This window comes from Wyeomyia smithii, chromosome 1 (genome assembly GCF_029784165.1).
Source record: "Wyeomyia smithii strain HCP4-BCI-WySm-NY-G18 chromosome 1, ASM2978416v1, whole genome shotgun sequence".
Taxonomy (NCBI): Eukaryota; Metazoa; Arthropoda; class Insecta; order Diptera; family Culicidae; genus Wyeomyia; species Wyeomyia smithii.
The window spans coordinates 46,011,377-46,031,275 of NC_073694.1; positions in this window are offsets into that span (position 1 = coordinate 46,011,377).

A 19,899-nucleotide genomic window follows, 5' to 3' on the forward strand; every position below is an offset into this window, starting at 1 on the left:
CGGACTGAAGGCATCATCAGACGGCGGTGGCTCGCGTGCTGTGGTGGCTTACAACCTTCCAATGTCAGAGAACATCCGCCCTCGAATTATGATCGTAGGTATTTTGTTTTGGGGTTCTGGGTGTCGGGTAATTGTTAATGCTCGTGGTTACGGTAACGGTGGTGGCTTGAAATGTGCCCTTCATTTGAATACTTATTTGACTTCGATTAATCAGGGTAAGAATAAATTTATTTTGAAGGTTGCAGTCCTTGCATGTGGCAAATCGAGATTTTCTGAAATAGATTGCATTTGTTTGAGTTTGGCTATTCAGTAGACCGCAGTCAATTGAAATAGTAATTGTTTATGTAGGTATTAGAAGAATGTTTCATACTAGCAATTTTGTGATTTCAGTTTCAATATATAGGTACGTTATTTTGTGCACAAAAAAAAAACGGTTGAAAGTGTTAAAGTGTAATTAAATGGTTGGGAAGCTTACCAAGCTGCGTCCATTACATTACATCGGTCAGGATACGGAGGAAGTCATGTTGGATTGTGCCATGATAAATCCTTTGAGGCCTGTCTAAGGAAACGTTTCTGAATGCGCTCGATTCTTATACAGCTTACAATTGTTTTCAATTAATAGTGGAAAATAGTGGACTTAGGTTGCTTCCTTGAGGAACGCGTTAGTAAAAAAGTAGGGGAACTGTCCCATTATTCATCTCATTAAGCCAGTATCCACGAAGAATGCACGGATAAAACACCAAATTTTCACGAAATCATTGAACAGATAAACTAAATATGCTGACATGCTCTTATTGAATCGTTCAGCATTGTATATTTAGAAACAAATTAGTTAGATTTATCCTGAATTTTTTAAAACAAACCATTGTTATCAACGCTTCCATATCCATCCCAAAACTTGAATCACTGCTCAATCCGCTGTAGTTGTTTTCGTGCAAAATTAGTAATCTAGGTAACCACTGCAGTGCTGTCGATTTATGTCAATTATGTTGGAATAATTAAACATTTTCAGTACGATTTTTCCGTATTAACAGAAACTGATTTGGCAACTTTTGATTTTCTTCAACGCAGTGAAAACAGATGAAAATACATACAGTTGAAATTTAGGAATTGTGGAGATTCATCTCATATATTTCTGCTAATGCAAGCTTGTTTTTGGAAATTTGAGGTGAACATTTCAAAGATTAAAGTATTCTTAGTGTGATGTTGTTGAGTGATGTTGTTTAGTGATTGAAATAAAAAGTGGTCCGCTAGTGATAAAAAAAAACTTTGGTTGGCTGCTGAACGAGTCCCATTGTAGCCAGATAGAACAATGCGCGGATTTAGTTTTCTGAGGAGAAATTTGAAGTGACCTAAGAAGAACTTATTCCATGGATTAGCAAATTGGTTTAGTTAGAAAATATGCGTTTTTTCCTGTTTTAATTGTGTTTTCATGTTGTATGGGTAAATATATGGGCTGAGATGAATAATGGAGCAGTTCCTCTACAGGAATTAATGTTAACTCGCAGTACTCGAAACTAGTTTACTTGCGGCTCCAAGTCGAGAGAGTCTACAGAGCAATATTCGGTGGTCAATCATGTCTATCATGTCAGTGCTTCATTGTGTCTCCTTTACTGAAATCAGTAGTGGTATGATAAAGGCAAAAATTTACTGCCTAAACCATTTTTTTATAGTGTAAAGTGGAATCCCAAAGAAGTTCTAAAAAATTCAAAGGGAAGAAAAACAAAAAAAAAAATGTGCTCTTGCGCAGCTTACTCGCTCACTCGTAACCTGCCGGGAAGAAACAGCACGGGTAAAAATAAGAATAATAATAATAAAAATATAAAATAATAACAAGAAGTGCCCATTAGTATTTTTGTCTCACAACTAGAATCATCACTACAAGGTAATTTATTTTCCTTTCTCTTTTTCTCTACATGCTTGCCACATCTTTACTGTTAACATTTCTTTTCCGTTTCTCAAAGAACGACTTCATTTTAAGAAGAATATGAAACACATTTGTCTCGCATGTAATATCGGTACTATCAAAGCCCGCCATGCATGCAATTTTTATTACAGCGGTACCGTTCTATTACCAATTTCACAGAGTACGCGTTTGTCTGTTATCATTGCTTGTTTCCCTTCGACTTACACTAGGGTGTACCTACAGAATAAAAAAAATAGATAATGAAGAGCATGCTGTTCTTCAAATACACTAATGTAATAAATAAATTTCAGCACCTGTGTTGTTAACAAATTTCAGCTCTTGTGTTGTTAATAAATAAATTTCAGAAATTCTACGATGAACCAAATGGACGAGAAAATCCAGGAAGAAATGGATACGATGGATGATGCGATGTCATGTTCATCGTCTATTCTCGACAGCCCTCAGTCAAGAAGAGGGAGGGACATGTGTGATGGGTCTCTGGAAGACGATCCCAAACCTTACGCTATTGCCGTCACCAAAGGCTCCTGAGAATGCTCCATCTAGTGATGCTAATAACGCAAATGTCTTTCCAGAGAGAAAATTTATACGGCTTAACGGGGCCGGCAAGAAAAGGTTTAAATACCTGCTTGCCAATGGACACAATGCCCAGGAAGCCCGTGAATTAGCTGTAGCTCCAATAAAAAATACTCTTAGGGGACCTGCTAACAATGACCAAGCTAAGCGTCGACGAAATGCTGAGCTTAATAGGTCAAATAGCAGTGATAATTATCCCCACCCAAAGAGAGCAGCCTACCAACCTGCATCCGGGCAATCTTCGAAGTTCTCGGTTCAACGTAGGTTGGACCAAATTAGAGCAGGGTCTGTAATGTCTGGTAAAAATCCTTTCAATCCAACTTACAGAGATGTTCTAAACTCTGCAAACGTTGGGATCATTCCAATAGACTTTCCTAATACTGAGCTAACAACGCAGCAAATACTTGCTACTCAAAAGGCAATTCTGACGGTGGTTGCTCAGCAAAGGAAAGAAAAAGTTAAACCAAAGTTTGGTGCTTGTCTCGTCAGACAGGGGCATATTATCATCATCTGCAAAAACCAGGACACAGTTCACTGGATAAAGGCGGTTATTCCCAGCATCAGGCCATGGGAAAATGCAAGCCTTGTAGCAGTTGATGAAAAGGATATTCCCCAGCCTGATATTTTGATGGGGTTCTTTCCGCATAGCACAGAGGATAGCACAGAAGAAATCCTTGCTCTAGTTGAAAGCCAAAACGATGGTCTAGAAGTTGATGCGTGGAGAATCCTAAAAAGACAAACGATCAAACAAAATCATGTTCAGCTTATATTCACAGTTTATAGCTCATCTATGCAAGCTATGCAGCTGCAAGAAAATAATGATTTCATCCTGGACTACAAATTTGGAACTGCTCCTATTAGAAAGCGAGCGCCTAGAGAGGTCCAGGATGGAATTGATGCAAATAAAAATAAAAATGAAAAGAGCAGAGAAGCAGCCGGGTCGAGTGACTGTAAATCCGCTGTTGGTAAAAGCGGTATCAAGTCGGTTGCTAGTGAGGGTGTGACTAACCTTTCTCGAGTAGAGCGACACGACACAAACGATTGCAGTACAAAGGCCTTTCCTGGCCTGGAACAAGTCTGCGAAGTTTGTGACGGTGTTGCACTCGGCGATAGCGATGATGGTCCGAGCTCATCAGCAACACGTGATACAACAGATAGCGGAAAAGATTCAGAACTCACCGACTGCGTCCCTGAATGCTCAAAATTGACAGTTTGTTCCCAGCCAGTGTTTAAACAAATAAAAGTTTTACCGGGGGGTGATTCAATATCCCTAAATAAAATAAAATAAAATAAAATAAAACAAAATAAACTAAGTCTCTCCTAAATGGCTAACAATACTATAAAAATAATACAAAATAACCTTCACCATGCAAATTTATTCGCAGTATAATACCTCATTGGGATAATGCCTTCAATGACAATGGCGACTACTCAGACACATAGTAGTTGACTATACAGGTAAAGGCCTATAGTAAAAAAGGACACACCACAAAAGATCTAAACACTGGTCGCAGTGGTACAATGTCCCCAACAAGGAAAAAAAAATCATGTCTAAAGCGGCTTACAAGGTAAATTGCAGTAAATTAGTAGCCACTGATCGGCCGAGCATAAAGCCATGCTGACCAAAAGAGATGTAATTTTTTGTTCGTTCTAACAGCATGCCGTATACTATGATCTCGAAGAGTTTTGATGCAGCAGAGAGACTTGTTACTCCACGGTAGTTTGTCACGTTTCTACAATCGCCATTTTTACATGTTTCCAGTAGGACTGACTCTAACGAACGGAAGTTTTTCTTCATGAAACGAGCGGTTGAGTATACAGCACAGCGGATTTACTAATGCAGCTATACACCGAACTAAAACTATAGCTGGAAATCCATCTGGGCCATGTGAATAAGAATATTTTAATTTATTCGCTGCTTCAACAACCATTTTATTAGTTATGACAAAAGATCGTAAATCGACCAAATCATCTGAAACGTCGGAGTAAGATATAGTAAATTGACATTGTATAGCATTGCTGAACATTTACGGACATGTTAATTATTCTGTTTGGATCTGGTGCGTTCGCTTTTAACCATTTAGCCACTGCTAATAGTTGTACGTATGCTGGTAGCGTGAGAGTATGGTTTGTATACTTGTAATATGCTGTTTGCTTGCTGACATTGTGTGTGATAAAAAAAAGCAGGTAAACTCACTAGAATCATGCTGTGTTTTTGCAAATCGTAATCCAAAATTACTATAAATTGAATAAACTTTCCAATGATAGTATTGCGAAGCATCAATGGCACTTTTAAGCGTCCCAAAATCGTATAATTGAAAAGTTGATATTTTTTCCTGCCATTCACCAAAAAGTTGCTGACAGTGATAAAAATAACGCAATAAGCACATAATTAATTTCACGCTGTTTTCAATTTGTTGATCTGCTCGCCCACTGAAACTACACGGTGACAAAAAAGTCCGGTCACACTTTTTTGGGGTCGCCTGTAGCCTACACGTTGCATCTCTCTGGTGACATATATATGTCAAATGAAAGGGTTAACTTTGCTGCCCAAAGTGGCAGAGTTTCGTTTCTGTGCAGTTTGTTTACATTGAGTTGTGAGCCATGGCAGAGTTAAGAGCAGCTGTTATCGCTGAATATGTGAAAGGGTACAAACCCGGACACATATTCAAACACCTGAAACCGCTCGGAATCAACCGGAAATTCGTGTACCGGACCATAAATCGCTACCTAGAGACCGGAGGCAACGAGGACAAGGCACGATCTGGACGACTAAAGTTTGTGAGAACTCCAAGGCTGAAAAAGATTATACGAGACCGGATTCGCCGGAATCCCGCCCAATCTGCACGGAAGCTGGCCAGAAACCTTAAAATGAACCGAGAATCAATCCGCCTGCTTCTGCGCAAGGATTTTAAACTTACACCGTACAAAAACAGGTGGTTCATGGGGTTACCAAAGCTACAAAGGACAAGAGGTTCCAACGGTCGCGGGAGTTGCTCGGTTGTCGCGCCGATGACGAGATTATTTTTTCGGACGAGAAGCTGTTCGTTTTGGAGCAAACAGTCAATCGCCAAAATGATTGAATTTGGAGTGTGAGCCTCCAGCAAGCTCCTGCGGACAAGCTGAACGTTTCCCGGTTCCAAAATAAGACGTCAGTGATGGTTTGGGGAGCCATTTGCAAGAGATGTAAACTGCCTCTTATTTTTATTAATAAAGGGGTCAAAATCAACGCAGCGTACTAGGGGGAATAGGGGCAAAATGAGCACCCTAACTGGGTTACTGATTTAAGCATGGAAAACGACAAAAATATTAAGCTGTCTTCAGTGCAAAACTTGAATTAACTATCTATAATTAAAGGTACACTATTCATAAATTAAAAAGTTTATCGTATATTGGTGAAAAACACAAATTAGATTCGTGCATCAAAAACTAGCAATCAGTCGATGTGTGGGGCACAATGAGCACCCCACTGGGGCATAATGAGCACCCACGGGGTATAATGAGCACTCTTATAGACAGAGCCGGATTTACGATTGTGGGGGCCCGGGGCCCAGTTTAAAGTGGGGGCCCCAGAATAAAACAAACCCGTTTTTTATCGTACGAGTTAAAAACACTTATTTCTCATTGAAAAGTGACCAAAAATTTTCTAGAATTTTTTCTTGCGAGTTTTTTTTGCAGAGAACTTATTGATTGAATAATTAACATTCAGCTCCTTCAGAATATTGTACTCTCAACCTAACAATGCTAAGTTTGACAGCCTTTCACTCTTTATAGTCGTACGCAACCTATTTTCAATCAGTTTCATCTTCGATAAAGACCTTTCTCCAGTTGCGTTCGAGATCATTAGGCTCAAATAAATAAATGTATGCAACTGCTCGAAATCCGGAATTTTTTTCTTGATATCTGCAAAATAAAAACCTACCGCAATTCGAAAAAAATGCGATCCGCAAACAAAAATTTGCATACAATTTGAGAAAGACTGCGCAAATATAAGGCTACGCTGGCAATAATCTACAGAACCTAGGAAAAAACTAGGGGTAAGCGGGGTAAGACCGCCCCCTTAAGCAATTCTGTTCATAGAAAAAAAAGTTGCGGCTGCAATTTCATTTTTTCTTCGCTAAGAGGTTCTTCTATTCAATACCCGCATTTAAAAAATAAGAACTGAAATATTTTTGTTTATTTTTAAATTTTTAAAAAGTTTTTTTCCGATTTTTAAAAATTCATTGAAAATGTGCAGATCTTTTTTATGCGGGGTAAGCCCGCCTACCAGCGGGGTAAGATCGCCCACCATTTTTTGAGGATAAACAATATTTTTAAGGGCCGAAACGGTTGATTTTATCGGTATAGTGTCTCTGACAAAGTTGTGGATGGTATTTTTTTTTCTTTTTAAATAAAATGTACACTGTGAAAAATCTGAAAAAAAAATTTCTAAGTTTCAACTTATTTTGTTTTCTGATTATTCAAGTTCAGATCAATGTTTAGGTAACTTTTTTGGTTTTCAAAATAAATAGATTTTTCAGAATTGGGGGTTTTAAAGATATTGAATTCATAATATACCTATCTTTAAGCTAAAAATTAAAACTCATTAAACCTGTCTGTATGATTCTTTTGAAGACTTATTATGTATAGAAAAATACTAATAATTATTCTTTCGTTTATTTATATTTTCAATTTTCTATGTTTTTTTTTGAAGAACAAAATTATCAACGACTCTATACACCAAACAAACCGTCAAAAAAAAAATTCTTCACAAAAATTTAGCTATTAATATTTCTATTACTCCATGATCCAACAACCATAAAATTTTAGCTTACCTTTTGTAGATTTTACAGGCAAAAACATATTTATTCAAATAAATTTGAAAAAAAAATATATTTTTAATTCTATTTTTATATCTTTTCTTTAAATTTTTTTAGAGTGTGTATTTTTTTCGGAAGTAAAAAACTACTATTTTCAATTCTGCCGGAGACGTCATACCAATCAAACAAACCGTCATGGCTCTAAAATTATTTTGGTTCATTAACACCATTTTCACACAGGTTTACTTTTTTCAAAAATAAGTCTTGTTAAAATATATTACTAGAAAAGCTTCAACCAAATCGAAAATGGTCGATTAACATCGATGTCTTATGTGGCTTGAAGTTGCTTTACTGATCCTGTAAATATTCCCTTTGTAGTGTCGAGGCATTTGGGTCGTGAAGTAAAACAACAAGCAGTTGGATTCGTGGCGGTTTTACCCCTTGTATAGTGGGCGACCTTACCCCCAGTGGAACATTTTCATATTTGACCGAAAAAGTAGTCAAAATTACAAGATTACTCACGGCCTTCGATATTCTCGAAAGAAGATAGATTCAGGCAAGCGATTAAACGTATATTCACGAACAAAACAATAGATTTTTAGACTGAAAAACCTTAAGTTCCGTTTCCGCAAAACAATAGCGCATTGACTGGTTGCCAGCTGAAAGGTTGTTTTTGATTATTTCTGCGACCGTTCGTGCACTATCAAAACAGAAAAACGTGCAAAATGTTATGTAATTATACTGTGATAGACACGTTAAAGAAATTTTTCAATTATTTTATAACTTGGTAGTAAAACTACAGTGGGCGGTCTTACCCCGCAGGGCGGTCTTACCCTGTTTACCCCTACACACTTTTGCAGGTCAATAAAATCTGCACACGGACTCTGAAAATCTGCATTTTGCAACGCAAATCTAGTATCCCTGATTCGGATAGGTAAACTTATTTTCGGAATCAACAGCAATGTATTAAAAAAACTTGTGGATTATCTTCTTTCCTGCTTGATTTCCCATGCGCGCTGGATCGATTCAAATGGTGTGTTAATGTGTGTCATTCCAAGAGAATCGAAGGTGAAATCTTATGGATGTGGTTGTGATATTGGCGCTCGCGAAAAAATAACACTGAAGGAAAGTTTCAGATTGAAATGGTCTGTTAAAATTTTCTTACTGTAAATTGAACTTTTGATTGAATCTCATTTTTGATAGAGAAAAGAACTTTTTCTCGTTTTGTGGGGGCCCCAAAAATGTGGGGGCCCGGGGCCCGGGCCCCCTGGGCCCCCCCTTAAATCCGGCTCTGCTTATAAAACATATCTTGAAACTGTGTAGAAGTACAACTAATGGGCCAAATTTTTTCGCGGGATGCCGTAATACTTGGCGGCTTGTTTCGTGAATGTCCCGTCGCGCCTTATGATGGCCAATTCTGCTTGCAGTCCATTTTTTCCATTTTTCTAACCTATTCGGTCTCAAAGATATTCTAATATATGTTCACACCATCACTGTAAACAAACACTGACTATGGAAACAGACAAACTCACAAGTCTACTGAGATGAATTTCAGGTTAGTTTATGTGACAGGGTGTGCTCATTTCACCCCGCCTAAAGGTGACCATTTCGCCCCTATCGAATTATTCGAGGTAACATGAGATTTTAATATTAATTATGGCTTAAAATCAAAACTTCAATGATGGTGAAATTTGGGGTACGATCCATACGTCATATTGATGTGTCTACAAACTTGATTGATCCATTTAAACGACCGTAGAAGCTTATTTTGTAGTGCGCAATAATAATAATTTTTCCAACATCTGGGAACCAAGTTGATTTTTTCAATATATTTCCATATTTTAAACAGACAAACCACTTTTGTTCTACATAAAGAGACTGTAGTAACTACGAAGGAGTTCCACATACCACATTGTATTAAAAAATGCGTAGTTTCGTATAAAAGAGTGGTGCCCATTTCGCCCCGTGTGCTCATTATGCCCCTATTCCCCCTACCTGGACACGGTTTTGAATAAAAATGTTCTGCCTCAAGCTGAACTATTGTTTGAAGACGATTACTACTGCTTCCAGCAAGATGGCGCCCCATCCCACACCGCAAAGGTTGTTCAGGCGTGCTGTGAGGAAAACTTGACCGATTTCATTTCGAAGAATGAATGGCATCCGTCGTCTCCGGATCTGAATCCGCTGGATTAATTCGTGTGGGGATACATGATGTCGAAGCTGAACGACTATAAAATAACAAATTTGGAGCAATTCAAACGAGTTATCACGAAAATCTGGGACGAGATGCCGATGGAGCACGTGCGCGCCACTTGCGACGACTTTCCGAGACATCTGAAGCTGGTTCGAGCAGAGAAAGGTGGTGTAATTCCGAGATATCGTCTGTGAAGTATCTTTATGAGTTACTAAATAAAGCTTTGAAAGCCAGATTCAGATTTTCTTCTTATTCTTTGAAATATTGAGATATTCCTGTGTGACCGGACTTTTTTGTCACCCTGTATAACCACAGATAACAGACATTCAAGCAAATTTCGCTTCATGTGTAAAAATAAGTAACGGTTTTTAGCATGTCGCAAAACGCAGATAAAATTGATAGTTTTTCAGCTCTTATCGATATTATCGCAATGAGAAGGGTTGCCATTTTTCAATGTAGAAATTTTGTAGGTTAAAGTCGCAAGTTGTAGATAGATGTTGTTACCATTCCAAACGAGAAGACATTGAAATCTTACATGCGATTCCAGGAGTTTTTTGTTCCAGCTTGGATGTCTGTTACCTGTTACCTGTGCTATAACTCTCAGGAGGTACAAACTAAAGCTAACATGCAGAAATTTAGTCTTCAGAGCTGCGGCAAGTCGAAGCGCTGCCAACGGCGGTTTCAAATATCTCGCAGCCTTTCATAGCGGACGGACCAAAAGAGGAACGTGATTGTAGATCACCTTCCACAGCGCTAGATTTTGGATCTCCCGTCTATGTGAAAAAACTGTCATACAGGCATGTATTCAGCTTTGTGAAAACTAAAACTAACCGGGCTTTTATTTTTTGCCTTTCTCCTAGAAAGGTATAGCAATCACTTGCCAAACCGAAAGTATAAAAGTGCTTCAAAGGGCCGAATGGCATATATCACTCGACTCAGCTCGACGAGCTGAGCGTTTTCTGTATGTGTGTGTGTATGTATGTGTGTGTGTGTGTGTGTGTTAACTGATGATATATGATTGAATACGTGGTTTCAAAGTTTGGCTGCCCTATACGTTCCTATTTCATTTGATTATAATAGAACTTATAAACTTATAAACTATTATAAAGCAACCGTTATGTATAAAATTGTTAATAAAACAAAGAAAGTCTATTATCTCCAAAATTACATGACTTATTTGAAAATAACTAGTGTCATACGAACGAGTCATCTCTCAAACTTACAAATATAAAACTTCGTAACAATTTGATATGTGGCTTAAAAGTTATGGAAAGGAAAGAAATTCAAAAACTATTTAAAACTATACCTGCTTTGATCGATATATGTGGCCTCAACATAATTTAAATGTGGTATCGTACTATTTGAACGTTCCAAATTCATTGATTCCTTGCGATGTGTTTAAAGTCTGCAAATGTTCGACAAATCGGCCACAGGATATGATCAAAGTCAAATAACAAATCGTTTGAAATGATTGGTTTTATCGAAGTGACAGCATCCTCGACTTTTGGCTTCTGTACACCGCCTGAATTCTGAATACATTCATATTGGGTGGTATTCGGTCATTTTCAGCAGATTTTCTGGCATCAATCTGACACCAGAAATACCCATATTGGGAGGTATTTTGGTTGCTTTCGAGAATTTAAAAGTGGTCGTGTTTAAATTCAAAATGGTGTCCAGGGTCAATGTTTGGTTTCTATGCATCATCTCAATTACGGAAATATTCATATTGAGTATTGTTCGGTCATTTTCGACTGTTCCTAGAAGTTGCCATTTAGCAATTCAAAATGATGCTTGAGGTCAATTGTTAGCTCATTGCATCATTCTGGTTCCAGAGATACTCAAATTGGATGGTATTTGGTTATTTTAGGCAGTTTTTCACAAACCGGAAGTCGCCATCTTGGATTTTAAAATGGTATTTAAGATAATTTCTGGCCTCTGAGCGTCATTCTAGTTGAAGAAACACCCATATTGGGTGTTATTCGATCATTTTCGGCTGTTTCCCAGGAACCGGAAGTCGCCAACCTGGAATCCAAAATGGGGTCTTTGGTCGATTTCTCTAGATCCGGAGATACTCATGTTAGACGGAAATCGGCCATTTTTGGCTGTTTTCCAGAGACCATAAGTTACCATCTTACAATTTTAAATGGTGTCTGAGGTCAATTTTTAGCTTTTTGCATCATTCTTGCTGCGGAGATACTTATATTAGGTGGTATTTGGTCACTTTGGGCTGTTTTTCAGAAACCGAAAGTCGTCATTTTGGACTTTAAATTGCCTGTGGAATCAATTTCTGTCATCTGGGCGTAATTCTGGGTCCGAAAACATTCATATTGAATGGTATTTGGTCATTTCTGGCTGTTCAATGAAAATCGTTCATTTCAGGCTGTTTTCCAGAAACCAGAAGTTGCCATCTTAAAATTCAAAATGTTGTCTGAAGTTGAATTATGGCTGGAGGAGGTGCATCATTACGATTCCAGAAATTCCCATATTGGGTGGAATTTGGTCGTTTGCCGCTTTTTTTTTTAAACCGGAAGTCGCCATTTTCAATTTCATAACGGCATTTGGAGACAATTTCTGGATTTCGAACGTCATACTGGTTGAAGAAACACTCATATTGTGTGCTATTTGGTCATTTTCAGCTATTTTTCAGAAACCGGAAGTCGCTATCTTACAATCCAAAATGTTGCCTGAGGTCGATTATGGATCATATTTGTTACCACTAAAAACATTTACCTGCCAAAGTTGGTTCCATTTAGTTGATTAGTTCTCGAGATGTGCAGAAATTTGTGTTTTATTTGTATGGAACCCCTCCCTTCCAGAAATGGGAGGGGTGTCGAACCATTATGGTCATATTTGTTACCCCTTAAAACATCCACATGCCAAATTCGGTTTCACTTGCTTGGTTTGTTCTTGAGTTGTGTAGGGACTCAAAAGAGGGAGGGGTCTCAAACTATCATAGGAACCTTTATCGGCACCAAAAACCCCTACATATAAATTTTCACGTCGATCGGTTTGGTAGTTTTCGAGCCTATATGGATCAGACAGACAGACCGGACTGCATTTTGATATGTTTAGATTACAACATCAATATTTTAGTACCTAAAGAGTGAATATACATTTATTGGATTGAAGCGTTCATGTAAATCTATTTTTACAAATAAAAGTTTGAATGAGAAAGGCTGGGTCTGACCGCTAGGTGGATTAATTTAGGTTTTTTAAAGGGGGGTTTGTTAGTAGCTTAAGTATTAATGATAAATATTAGTAAATAATGAGTTTGTGTGTCCAATACCAAATGGCGACTTCTCAACACTGTTGGAAAATTGTAATTTTATTTATTAGGAATTGTTTGGTTTCGCAATTAGGACTTATTATTCGTAGGCATTTTAACCTACTTGTCAAATAAGAGAAATAAACTTTCATCTGACCATTATTTACATTTCTAACTTATTGGGGGCCGTTTCTAAACCACGTGGTCATATTTTGATCATTTTTATACCCCCCGTACCCCTCCGTGGTCTTTCGTGGTCTTAAGGCCAACCCCCCTTCCCCCCATGCGACTTTAACCACGTGGTCTATTCATTTGTCAAGTTCCAAAAATTCGCTTAAATTTTTTACATTATTATCAATAAACTTTAAGTATATTCTATATTTCTAAAATGCAAAAGCTAAAACCCCCCCCCACCACCGTGCGTGGTCTTTCGCGGTCTTTTGACAAACCTCCCTCTCCCCGTCCCCCTCTTTACCATGGCTTGGGAACGGCCCCTTGGCTATAAAGAGAGCTTATCGTAGCAATTGAGGATTGCAACGATTTTTGTCAAAAATTGGTAATAATTTCATTTGACATAGCTTCTAATGTTTCAACACCAGTAAGTATATGTAAATCGAGTGTACCAAACCAATGAGGACGTTTCAAAATTTTATTCTGAATCCTTTGAAGCGTTTTCTTCCTTGTTAAACAACAACTTGACTAACCGGCGTTTTAAATTTTCCATATCTCAATACTACACTACTCGTGAGTTTACTATCAAGAGACGGGGTGCTATTTACTATTAGGATCTGTTAACGTAATAGCAAGTAAATAGTGATTGGTTCGCAGACACTTTACAAACGAATAACGAACAAGTTGACAAAAAGTTAGCATTTAAATTTTAACTGCTTCACAATCAAAATAATTTAGGGTGCTTATAAGTGCCATTATTGACACCCGACAATTTTGTTTAATTTCATTTGCATATGACGTGAGATGATTCTCGTTCTGTTAATAACTCGCCAACATTTTTATCATGTACATAACTTTAAGCGAAAATTTAACATTGCTAGCAACAACTATCGGATTTTGAATCGATATCTCTACACCGGATATGTTCAAAGAAAAGAAACTGACATAAAGCTCAACCCCAAATGTTTCTGGAACTTTATGAACGACAGACGTAAGACGAACGGACTCCCGTCAATGGTTTTTTTGGTGCTAAAGGGACGGAGTCACGCGAGGAAATTTGTTTTGAAGCACTGCACTGAAATTATCACACGTCCACTGTCCATTATTTTCAAACGCGTCACTATCGCAGGCGAAATTTCCGGAGATGTGGGAACAATCATACATGTTCCATGTTCACAAAAAGCGGACAAGCTTGATATCCCAAGATATTACATCACTACGCACTGGATATAATTTTCTAGAAATTCTAGTTGAAGATGTTCTATTCGCTGCAGTCGGATTATTTATTTCATTTGCCAACATGGTTTCTTTAAAGGAAGGTCAAATGACAGTAACCTTATTGAATTTGCTTTGCTCTGCATCAAGCTATGGATGGGAATCAAATCGACACAATCTATACAAATTTTAAAGCAGCCTTCAATTGTGTTCATCATAAATTATTGCTAGCTAAAATTGAACACTGTGTGTCTTTCCTCTATTCGTTGAATGGTTTTAAACCTAATTAGTCAATCGTAAATTGAACATAAAACTTAGATAAAACTCTCTACTACAGTTTCACAAAGAGTTCCGGAGTGCCTCAGGGAAGTAATTTGGGATCTTTAAGAAATCAGTATAAGACTGCATTGAACTACAACAGCTCATTAAAATGTTCGAAAAATGGTGTGCGTGTATGTGTGTGTCTATGTGTGTGTGTGTGTGTCTATGTGTGTGTCTATGTGTGCGTGTGTCTATGTGTGCGTGTGTGTCTAGGTGTGCGTGTGTGTCTATGTGTGCGTGTGTGTCTATGTGTGCGTGTGTGTCTATGTGTGCATGTGTGTGTGTTTGTGTGTGTGTGTGTGTGTGTGTGTGTGTGTGTGTGGAATCTGCTAGTCATTAGAGTACAGAAATTTCGTGTCATTTTTAACATGTTGATGAAACTATGTATTTTGCACCATTTTGTATAAGCTGTTTTCGAAAATCACTTGTACTTCCTTGTCAGAACACGATTAAGTTTCATGAGCCGTGCGGAAGTGAATTGTAGTTACTGGAACATTTGTTCCAAAATCGTTGTTTTTGCTGACCATTTATTTTGGTAAGCCAGTAACTTTATCAAATAAACCTATTCATTTTTTATATTTGACCATCAGTTTTATCAGAGTTCAATTAAAGATTTTAAAGATTGTTATGTTGGTGAAAACATTGTAGCCGGTCAATTTTTGTTGTCAGCCATTTTGTAAGGCTATGTTCGTACTCTTTCTCTCTAGGTTTTAAAATGGTAAAATGGTAAGAACCTAGTAGTTCCAGGAAATTTACGATATTCCCGTCACAGGAATGTCTCAATGAAGTTAAAACCAGAGACACGTGTGTCGCTGCAAAATAGCTTAAATGCGGTCAGCAGACTATCTTCATCAAGCTCTCCGCCTCGCACCAAAGAAAACCAAAGAATCGGCCTAAAATAAGTCCTGTTATGAAACCTAAGGCTAAAGCAAATAGAAACCTAGGATTCATCATAAAGTTACATACATAAGACATACGTAACACTCAGGAATAAATCTTCCAAAAAAGTTGGTACAAAATGAACTACTCGATAGGTATCACCCTCTGAATTAAAGCACTGTTTGAGTTGTTTTTGAAGGCAGTGTACCTGCGCAGCCCTGCTTTTGTCCCATTCCTACTTGAAAAATGCTGCATTGATTTTGTAAATAACTTTTTGACAGTTCCTTATAGGTTTTTTTGGGGCTCGATAAAGCCGAGAAAAAGAAAACTCAGTTTTGTTCATTATTTGTCGAGCAGTTGGACAGGATGAGGTGCGGAGTACTATGGAGCAACGTAAAAAAACGCAAGTGTTGTAGGGGAACTGCTCCATTATTCTTCTCAGCCCGTATATTCATCTCATTCAACATGTAAACCACAATTGAAAACAGGAAAAAAACGCAACTTTTCTTCTTAAACTAATCTGCTAATCCATGGAATGGATTCTTCTAAACTCACTTTAGATTCCTCATAAAGAATAAACTTCAAAAACTCACTTAAAAGCACTAAATTTGATATTATAGTCGGGCATCTGCACTCGAAAACTCATTTAATTCAATCACCTACCTCAGAAAACAAAATCCGTGATCGTTTTATACGGCTACAACGGGACTCGTTCAGCAGCCAACCAAAGTTTTTTTCATCACTAGCGGACCACTTTTTATTTTAATCACTAAACAAAATCACTCACTACACTAGGAATACTTTAATCTTTGAAATGTTCACCTGAAAAACAAGCTTGAATTAGCAGAAATATATGAGATGAATTGTATTTTCATCTGTTTTCACTGCGTTGAAGAAAATCAAAAGTTGCCAAATCAGTTCCTGTTGATACGAAAAAATCATACTGAAAATGTTGAATTGTTCCGACATAATTGACATAAATCTACAGCACTGTAGAGGTTACCTAGGGTACCAATTTTCCACGTAAACAACTGCAGAGGATATCTAGGTAACCTACTACGACGGGCTGCGGCTACGTTCATTCATGATAATGTGATTCATTCATGATTAACAGTGAGATGAATATAGGGGCATTGTGAGATGAATAATTGAGCAGTGAGTCAAGTTTTGAGATGGATATGGAAGCGTTGTGAAAAATGGTTTGTTTTAGAAAATTCAGGATAAATATAGCTAATTTTACTAAATATACAATGCTAAACGATTCCATAAGAGTACGTAAGCATAGTGAAAATTTTGTGTTTAATCCGTGCATTCTTCGTGAATATCGGCTTAATGAGCTGAATAATGGAGCAGTTCCCCTATGCCTATGTATGTGATAGGGTAGTTTCCGAAAAGTGTGTGTGTGTATTTTTGCAGTGCAAAGCTAAATCTTGGTGCTACATTCCGCAATCGGAGTTTGACCTTCTGTTTACTACACATAGACTTCGCGGTTAACTTTTTAGTGTAGGAGACAATTACAATTTCAACATTTTTGAAAATAATTGTATTTTAATGTTTATTTTTGTTCACACAACATTTATTTGACATGAGGCATTCCATGGAAAATAGGTAAAAAAAATATATTATTTGGCATGTCATTTCCGATTTCACTGAAACTTTTCACAGTTGTTCCTTTTTGATAAAAAGGACATTTTATGATATCAGTTCTTCATATAGACTCGCGACTGCAGCTTTAAAAGGGCTATTCAAAATGTTAAATAAAAAATGCTATATCAGAAAAACGGCTTGTTTGATTGAAATGGTGTCTTCAGTAAAGTTGTAAGTAATGAAATTTCGGCTCTAGAAAAAATATATACACTGTGAATTTTTTTTCTGTGGCCAATTTTCTAAATTTTCACGAAATATTAAATATCTCAAAAAGTACCTTTTTAAAAAATCTCTTTTTTTACACATTGAACATGACAATGTATACTTTAGTTTCGAGATTCGCCTAAACAACCGCATAAATGCTGCAATCCGCGTAATAAAACTGCGTAATTCCGAAATTCGCGCACAAACGGCCGCGTAAAAAGCGACTTCAGTGCATTTTGAATTTTAATTAAGAGAATTTGAATTCTTTAGGAAAAACGTCTTTTCTTAAAAATATTTGTAATACTCTTGCAGCAAACATAAGGTCATAAAAATGTTCGATAGATAACACTAATCGACAAAAGCGAAAAAAAATAGCCATAAAGCTCAAAATAGTTTCTCTTGAAATATTATAGCATTTTGACCATTCCTGTGAAATTTCGTGCCTTTAGTCATTGTCAAAACGCGTCAAATTACATCGAAGTGTCGCATAGTAATCACTCGCCGGGTTCGTCGCTTCAACGTTATATTTACGAGAAGTCTCTAAAAAATGTTGGTTGCTAGGGGAACCAAAATTCACAGAAATGGTTAAAAAACTATAATCTTTAAATTTTTCCAGCTTGAGATTTGAGACCACGCCTGTGCTGACAAGTGTAACATAGAATTCACTATTTGAAAGCAACAAGATTCGATGATAAATGCTGAAGTATTCTAGCAAGTATTCAGAAACCTTTCAGCTGTCTGAGAACGAGTCAACGATTCTCTGTCGAAAAACTTAAGACGTAAAAATAAACACCAAATTTTTAATTGGTGATCAACATTTTGAATCCAGTGCCTTACCAGCTAATTCATAAAATATTTGTTGTTTGTGTTAAACTTAGCTAAGATATTGACGTTTTGCCTTGGGGAGGCACGCATTTTATATTATTCATAATTTTAAAATCGTTCATTGATTGATGAATTCTAAACTACTTTTAAATTCTGAGACCTATGCAACACCTCGCTTGGAGAGAACAATAGTAAGTAGAGAATAGTAAGACATGACAGCATTGTGATACTAATACATTCCATTTTTCTCTTCGTTCGTTTAAGGGGTAATTTCTACCAAATGCTCAAAAAAAACAAGGCTTTTTCATGATTTTTTGTATAGGGCATTTGAGATGTAAGGTACATAAAAAATATATCATTGAATTAACCCTTTAATGCTCACGACATTAAAAAATCATCTAAAAACATAAATCTTTGTTTCACAGGTTTACTGCTCAAAAACTAACCAATATGAATAAAAAAATTGAAAGATTTACTTTTTTAAGTGCAAATATTACCATGTTGTTTTTAAACAACACTGTGACTTCATCGCAGAATAAAGTCGAAACAATTACTTTTGTTAACAGTAACTGTAAAATTGACCTTTTGTTAGTATAATTACTGATAGTTCAGACATTTTCACTAACCACTAACTTTATTTTAAAATTTATTTACAAAGACAGTCAGCACAAGTCGGGAATCTCGCCATGTTTTTTTTCGTTTCCGAGATTTTTGACAGCAAAAATAAAAACAAAACATTGAAATACCGCACTTGAAGCTGTTAAGTTTTTTTCGTTAGAGTCTAGAGAGCTGTTCTAATGAATTATATTTCTAAAAAATACTTAAATACATATATTTTAAAACGTTTTTAGTAGTGCTGTTTTAAAACAACATTGCGCATTTAAGGGTTAGCAACTCTTGGAGAACAGAAAAAAAATTATGGTTTTTTTTTTCTTTACAAAATGGCGGCTGTGCAGCGATTGTCGTGAACCGCTTTTTTGAAAGTTGTTCCGCGGCGAGCAGTAGAAGTCGTGCCCAACGCCACCTATAACCAAAACTTTTTTTTTTTTTTTTCATTGTCTACGTAAGTGTCGCTAGTGAAGAACTCATGATTATATTTTTAGAATTTTTCTTCGCAATTAGGCGACGGTTTGGGATAAAAATCTGTTTTCGACCAAAAAAATTGACTTCAATTGTGTATAACTTTTGTTGGTGTTCATCAATCGCCAAAATCGTGTGTACTTCACTAGATAATTTAATGAAGAAGCTACAGTTAAAATTTCAAGTCAATCGGATGTAAACTTTTTCAGTTCTACTGCTCGCCGTTTTTGAAAACATGGTTTTGAGAAAAATGCGTTTAAAGTTTCAAAATGCTATAAATCTTAAGAATCGCAATAATAAAGCCCCTAATTATTTTTTTACCTTCAATCAGCTATCCCTGCGTCGTAAAGTTGTCCTTCCTGAGCCTCGTTTTCCTTTTCTTCCTTTTTGTTATCTGATGTAAGGCTGCGCCTAGCCTCTTTCGTGGTATCAGACATGCGATGCTCAGCGACATTGACGCAGTTGGCGGCCGATCCCACGCAAAACTCAATTTTGTCACTCATATTTAAGTACTTTTGAATATAATTCACAGTTAAAAAGTATAGAAAAACTCAAACAAAGAACGCAAACAACGAGAACGGCTGTTCGACTAAAAACAGGAAAATTGTGAGTAAACACGTTCTGTAGAGACGCTATAACGGTCGAAACTTAATGCAGCGACCTCTATATTTCAAATTTGAAACACGATAACGATCAGAGGTAACTTTTGCTAGTTTACAAAACATCGAAATAAAAAGAAAAACGAGCATCGCCAAAATAAACGAAAAATGTTATTTTGAAGCATAAAAGTTGTTCGGTA